General features: G+C 42.2%; 2 non-coding genes across 2 annotated transcripts; one reads left to right on the forward strand and one right to left on the reverse strand.

Moving 5' to 3' along the window:
- Positions 1-2797: 2797 nt before the first annotated feature.
- LOC148567870 (small nucleolar RNA R71) lies at positions 2798-2905 on the forward strand. Its single transcript, XR_015882697.1, has one exon. It is a non-coding gene; the product is annotated as a small nucleolar RNA R71 (small nucleolar RNA).
- Positions 2906-4400: 1495 nt separating this feature from the next.
- On the reverse strand, positions 4401-4508 carry LOC148567871 (small nucleolar RNA R71). The gene has a single exon (XR_015882150.1). It is a non-coding gene; the product is annotated as a small nucleolar RNA R71 (small nucleolar RNA).
- Between the last annotated feature and the right edge of the window lie 1703 nt (positions 4509-6211).

Raw genomic sequence — 6211 nt, forward strand, 5'->3', positions numbered from 1 at the left:
GACACAAACATAGATAGGCACGTAACATAGAAAATGAAAAACAGAGAAAGTAAGAACAAGGAATGAGTCCACCTTAGTGATGTCCTTGAGCTCTTCTATGTCTCTTCCTTGTCTTTGCTGCTCTTCCTTCATTGCTTTTAGATCTTCTCTGATTTCATGAAGGATGATGGAGTGCTCTTGATGTTCCACCCTTAGTTGCTTCCAATATTTGTGTGGAAGAAAATGTATCCCTTGAGGTATCTCAGGGATCTTCTTGATTTGCAGTCAAATGTTCTACCACTGAGCTATAGACCCTTGATGGAAGCTTTTGTCTTCCCTTTCCTCTTTCTAGAGGCTTCTCTGGCCTTAGGTGCCATCAATGGTTATGGAAAAAAACAAAAAAGCTATGCTTTTTACCACACCAAACTTAGAATGTTGCTCGCCCTCGAGCAAAAGAAGAAAGAATAGAAGAAGAAGAGGATATGGAGGAGATGGATGGCTGTGTGTATTCGGCCATATGGGTGGGATTGGGTGGGGAAGATATGTTGAATTTTTGAAGGTAAGTGGGTGTATGGGTGTGAGTGGTAAATGGAAGACAGAAGGGATGAGTGTTTATTGGGAATAGAGGATGATTGAGAAGAGAGAAGAGAGTGAGTGAAGGTAGGTGGGGATCCTGTGGGGTCCACAGATCCTGAGGTGTCAAGGCATTTACATCCCTGCACCAAATTAGGCATGTAAAATGCCTTTGCACACAACTCTGGGCGTTCAGCGCCAGGTTGGTGCCTATTTTGGGCGTTCAACGCCCATTTGCTGCCATTTCTAGCGTTGAACGCCAGAACCATGCTTGTTCTGGGCGTTCAGCGCCAGGATGCTCCCATTCTGGGCGTTCAGCGCCAGAACTATGCTCTGTTCTGGCGTTTGAATGCCAGACAGATGCTCCTCCAGGGTTTGATTTTTCTTCTGCTGTTTTTGATTCCGTTTTTGATTTTTTTGTTTATTTTGTGACTCCACATGATCATGAACCTAAGAAAACATGAAAAACAATAAAAATAAGAATTAGATAAACATTGGGTTGCCTCCCAACAAGCGCTTCTTTAATGTCAATAGCCTGACAGTGGGCTCTCGTGGAGCCTCACAGATGTGCAGAGCTTTGTTGAGACTCTCCAACACCAAACTTAGAGTTTGGATATGGGAGTTCAACACCAAACTTAGAGTTTGGTTGTGGCCTCCCAACACCAAACTTAGAGTTTGACTGTGGGGGATCTGGTTGACTCTGCTTGGAGAGAAGCTTTTTCTGCTTCCTCTCCATGGTTGCAGAGGGAGATCCTTGAGTTTTAAACACAAGGGGGTTCTCATTCCATTGAAGGAATATTTCACCTCTGTCAACATCAATCACAGCTCTTGCTGTGGCCAGGAAAGGTCTTCCTAGGATGATGGATTCATCCTCTTCCTTTCCAGTGTCCAGGACTATGAAATCAGTAGGTATGTAAAGGCCCTCAACCTTTACTAATACATCTTCTACTTGTCCATAAGCCTGTTTTCTTGAGCTGTCTGCCATCTCTAGTGAGATTTTAGCAGCTTGCACCCCATAGATTCCCAGTTTCTCTATTACAGCGAGGGGCATGAGGTTTATTCCTGAACCAAGGTCACACAGAGCCTTAAAGATCATGGTGCCTATGGTACAGGGTATTATGAACTTTCTAGGATCCTGTCTCTTCTGAGGCAATGTCAGTTGATCCAGATCACTTAGTTCATTGATGAACAAGGGAGGTTCAACTTCCCAAGTATCAATGCCAAATAGTTTGGCATTCAGCTTCATGATTGCACCAAGAAACTTGGCAGTTTGCTCTTCAGTAACATCCTCATTCTCTTCAGAAGAGGAATACTCAGCAGAGCTCATGAAGGGCATAAGGAGGTTCAATGGAATCTCTATGGTCTCTAGATGAGCCTCAGAGTCCTTTGGTTCCTCAGAGGGAAGCTCCTTATTGATCACTGGACGTCCCAGGAGGTCTTCCTCCTTGGGATTCACGTCCTCTCCTCTCCTTACAGGTTCGGCCATGGCGCTTATGTCAATGGCCTTGCACTCTCCTTTTAGGTTCTCTTCTGTATTGCTTGGGAGAGTACTAGGAGGGATTTCAGTGATCCTTTTACTCAGCTGGCCCACTTGTGCTTCTAGATTTCTAATGGAAGACCTTGTTTCATTCATGAAACTTACAGTGGCCTTAGATAGATCAGAGACTAGATTTGCTAAATTAGAAGCATTTTGTTCAGAGTTCTCTGTCTGTTGCTAAGTTGATGATGGAAAAGGCTTGCTATTGCTAAACCTGTTTCTTCCACCATTATTAAAGCCTTGTTGGGGCTTTTGATCCTTCCATGAGAAATTTGGATGATTTCTCCATGTTGAGTTATAGGTGTTTCCATAAGGTTCACCTAAGTAATTTACCTCTGCTATTGCAGGGTTCTCAGGATCATAGGCTTCTTCTTCAGAAGATGCCTCTTGAGTACTGTTGGATGCAGCTTGCATTCCATGCAGACTCTGAGAGATCATATTGACTTGCTGAGTCAATATTTTATTCTGAGCCAAGATGGCATTCAGAGTATCGACCTCAAGAACTCCCTTCTTCATAGGCGTCCCATTACTCACAGGATTCCTTTCAGAAGTGTACATGAACTGGTTATTAGCAACCATGTCAATGAGTTCTTGAGCTTCTGCAGGCGTTTTCTTTAGGTGAATGGATCCACCTGCAGAAGTGTCCAGTGACATCTTTGATAGCTCAGATAAACCATCATAGAATATATCCAGGATGGTCCATTCTGAAAGCATGTTAGAAGGACACTTTTTGGTCAACTGTTTGTATCTTTCCCAAGCTTCATAGAGAGATTCACCTTCTTTTTGTCTGAAGGTTTGAACATCAGCTCTAAGCTTGCTCAGCTTTTGAGGAGGAAAGTACTTGGCTAAGAAAGCCGTGACCAGCTTATCCCAAGAGTTCAGGCTGTCTTTGGGTTGAGAATCCAACCATAATCTAGCTCTGTCTCTTACAGCAAAAGGGAAAAGCATGTGCCTGTAGACTTCAGGATCTACTCCATTAGTCTTAACAGTATCACATATCTGCAAGAATTCAGTTAAGAACTGAAAAGGATCTTCAGATGGAAGTCCATGAAACTTGCAGTTCTGCTGCATCAGAGAAACTAATTGAGGTTTCACCTCAAAGTTGTTTGCTCCAATGGCAGGAATGGAGATGCTTCTTCCATGTAAATTGGAATTAGGTGCAGTAAAGTCACCAAGCATCTTCCTTACATTATTATTATTTTCGGCTGCCATCTCCTCTGCCTGTTCGAAAATTTCTGAAAGGTTATCTCTGGATTGTTGTATTTTAGCTTCTCTTAATTTTCTATTCAGAGTCCTTTCAGGTTCTGGACCTGCTTCCACAAGAATGTTCTTATCCTTGCTCCTGCTCATATGACAAAGAAGAAGGCACAGAAAAATAATAATAATAATAGAGATCCTTTATACCACAGTATAGGGATCCCTTTGTGAGTGGAAGAAAAGAGGGGGAGACAAAGAATGTGATGTAAAGGTAGAAACACAACTGTACCGATGGAAGAGATGTGAGATGAGATGTTAGGATATGAATGAATAAATAGAATGAGATGGGGGAGGGATAATTTTCGAAAATAATTTCGAAAATCCTCTCCCTCTCTCCTCTTATTCTATTTATTTATTCATCTACTAACATCTCTTCCTCACATCACTCACCAAATTCGAACCCCCTCTTCTATCTGTGTTCGAATTTTTCTTCTTCTTCTTTTTCTACTAACAATAAGGAACCTCTTTACTGTGACACAGAGGATTCCTCTTCTTTTCTTTTTCTCTTCTCTTTCTTATGAGCAGGGACAGAGAAAAAGGCATTCTTGTTGAAGCTGATCCAGAACCTGAAAGGACTCTGAAGAGAAAACTAAGAGAAGGTAAATTACAACAATCCAAAGACAACCTTATTGAAAATTTCGAACAAGTAAAGGAGATGGCAGCCGAACCCAACAACAATAATGCAAGGAGAATGCTTGGTGACTTTACTGCACCTAATTCCAATTTACATGGAAGAAGCATCTCCATTCCTGCCATTGGAGCAAACAACTTTGAGCTGAAACCTCAGCTAGTTTCTCTGATGCAGCAAAACTGCAAGTTTCATGGACTTCCATCTGAAGATCCTTTTCAGTTCTTAATTGAATTCTTGCAGATATGTGATACTGTTAAGACTAATGGAGTAGATCCTGAAGTCTACAGGCTCATGCTTTTCCATTTTGCTGTAAGAGACAGAGCTAGAGTGTGGTTGGACTCTCAACCCAAAGATAGCCTGAACTCTTGGGATAAGCTGGTCACGGCTTTCTTAGCCAAGTTCTTTCCTCCTCAAAAGCTGAGAAAGCTTAGAGTGGATGTTCAAACCTTCAAACAAAAAGATGGTGAATTCCTCTATGAAGCTTGGGAAAGATACAAACAGTTGACCAAAAAGTGTCCCTCTGACATGCTTTCAGAATGGACCATCCTGGATATATTCTATGATGGTTTGTCTGAGTTATCAAAGATGTCATTGGAGACTTCTGCAGGTGGATCCATTCACCTAAAGAAAACGCCTGCAGAAGCTCAAGAACTCATTGACATGGTTGCTAATAACCAGTTTATGTACACTTCTGAGAGAAATTCTGTGAGTAATGGGACGCCTATGAAGAAGGGAGTTCTGGAAGTTGATACTCTGAATGCCATATTGGCTCAGAACAAAATATTGACTCCGCAAGTCAATATGATTTCTCAGAGTCTGAATGGAATGCAAGCTGCATCCAACAGTACTCAAGAGGCTTCTTATGCAGAAGAAGCTTATGATCCTGAAAACCCTGCAATAGCAGAGGTGAATTACTTAGGTGAACCTTATGGAAACACCTATAATCCATCATGGAGAAATCATCCAAATCTCTCATGGAAGGATCAAAGGCCTCAACAAGGCTTTAATAATGGTGGAAGAAATAGGTTTAACAATAGTAAACCTTTTCCATCATCCACTCAGCAACAGACAGAGAACTCTGAACAAAATACTTCTAATTTAGCAAACTTAGTCTCTGATCTATCTAAGGCCACTGTGAGTTTCATGAATGAAACAAGGTCTTCCATTAGAAATTTGGAAGCACAAGTGGGCCAGCTGAGTAAAAGGATCACTGAAATCCCTCCTAGTACTCTCCCGAGCAATACAGAAGAGAATCCAAAAGGAGAGTGCAAGGCCATTGACATAAGCACCATGGCCGAACCTGTAAGGGAAGGAGAGGACGTGAATCCCAAGGAGGAAGACCTCCTGGGACGTCCAGTGATCAATAAGGAGCTTCCTTCTGAGGAACCAAAGGACTCTGAGGCTCATCTAGAGACCATAGAGATTCCATTGAACCTCCTTATGCCATTCATGAGCTCTGATGAGTATTCCTCTTCTGAAGAGAATCAGGATGTTACTGAAGAGTAAACTGCCAAGTTTCTTGGTGCAATCATGAAGCTGAATGCCAAATTATTTGGTATTGAAACTTGGGAAGATGAACCTCCCTTGTTCACCAATGAACTAAGTGATCTGGATCAACTGACATTGCCTCAGAAGAGACAGGATCCTGGAAAGTTCATAATACCTTGTACCATAGGCACCATGTTCTTTAAGGCTCTGTGTGACCTTGGTTCAGGGATAAACCTCATGCCCCTCTCTGTAATAGAGAAACTGGGAATCTATGGGGTGCAAGCTGCTAAAATCTCATTAGAGATGGCAGACATATCAAGAAAACAGGCTTATGGACAAGTAGAGGACGTGTTAGTAAAGGTTGAGGCCTTTACATCCCTGCTGATTTCATAGTCCTGGATACTGGAAAGGAAGAGGATGAGTCCATCATCCTAGGAAGACCTTTCCTAGCCACAGCAAGAGCTGTGATTGATGTGGATAGAGGAGAATTGATCCTTCAATTAAATAAGGACAACCTTGTGTTTACAACTCAAGGATCTCTCTCTGCATCCATGGAGAGGAAGCATAAAGAGCTTCTCTCAAAGCAGAGTCAAACAGAGCCCCCACACTCAAACTCTAAGTTTGGTGTTAGAAGGCCACAACCAAACTCTAAGTTTGGTGTTAAACTCCCATATCCAAACTCTAAGTTTGGTGTTGGAGAGTCTCAACAATGCTCTGAACATCTGTGAGGCTCCATGAGAGCCCAC

The sequence above is a fragment of the Arachis ipaensis genome, chromosome B4, assembly GCF_059453495.1.
Source record: "Arachis ipaensis isolate K30076 ecotype BB chromosome B4, ASM5945349v1, whole genome shotgun sequence".
NCBI classification, from domain to species: Eukaryota; Viridiplantae; Streptophyta; class Magnoliopsida; order Fabales; family Fabaceae; genus Arachis; species Arachis ipaensis.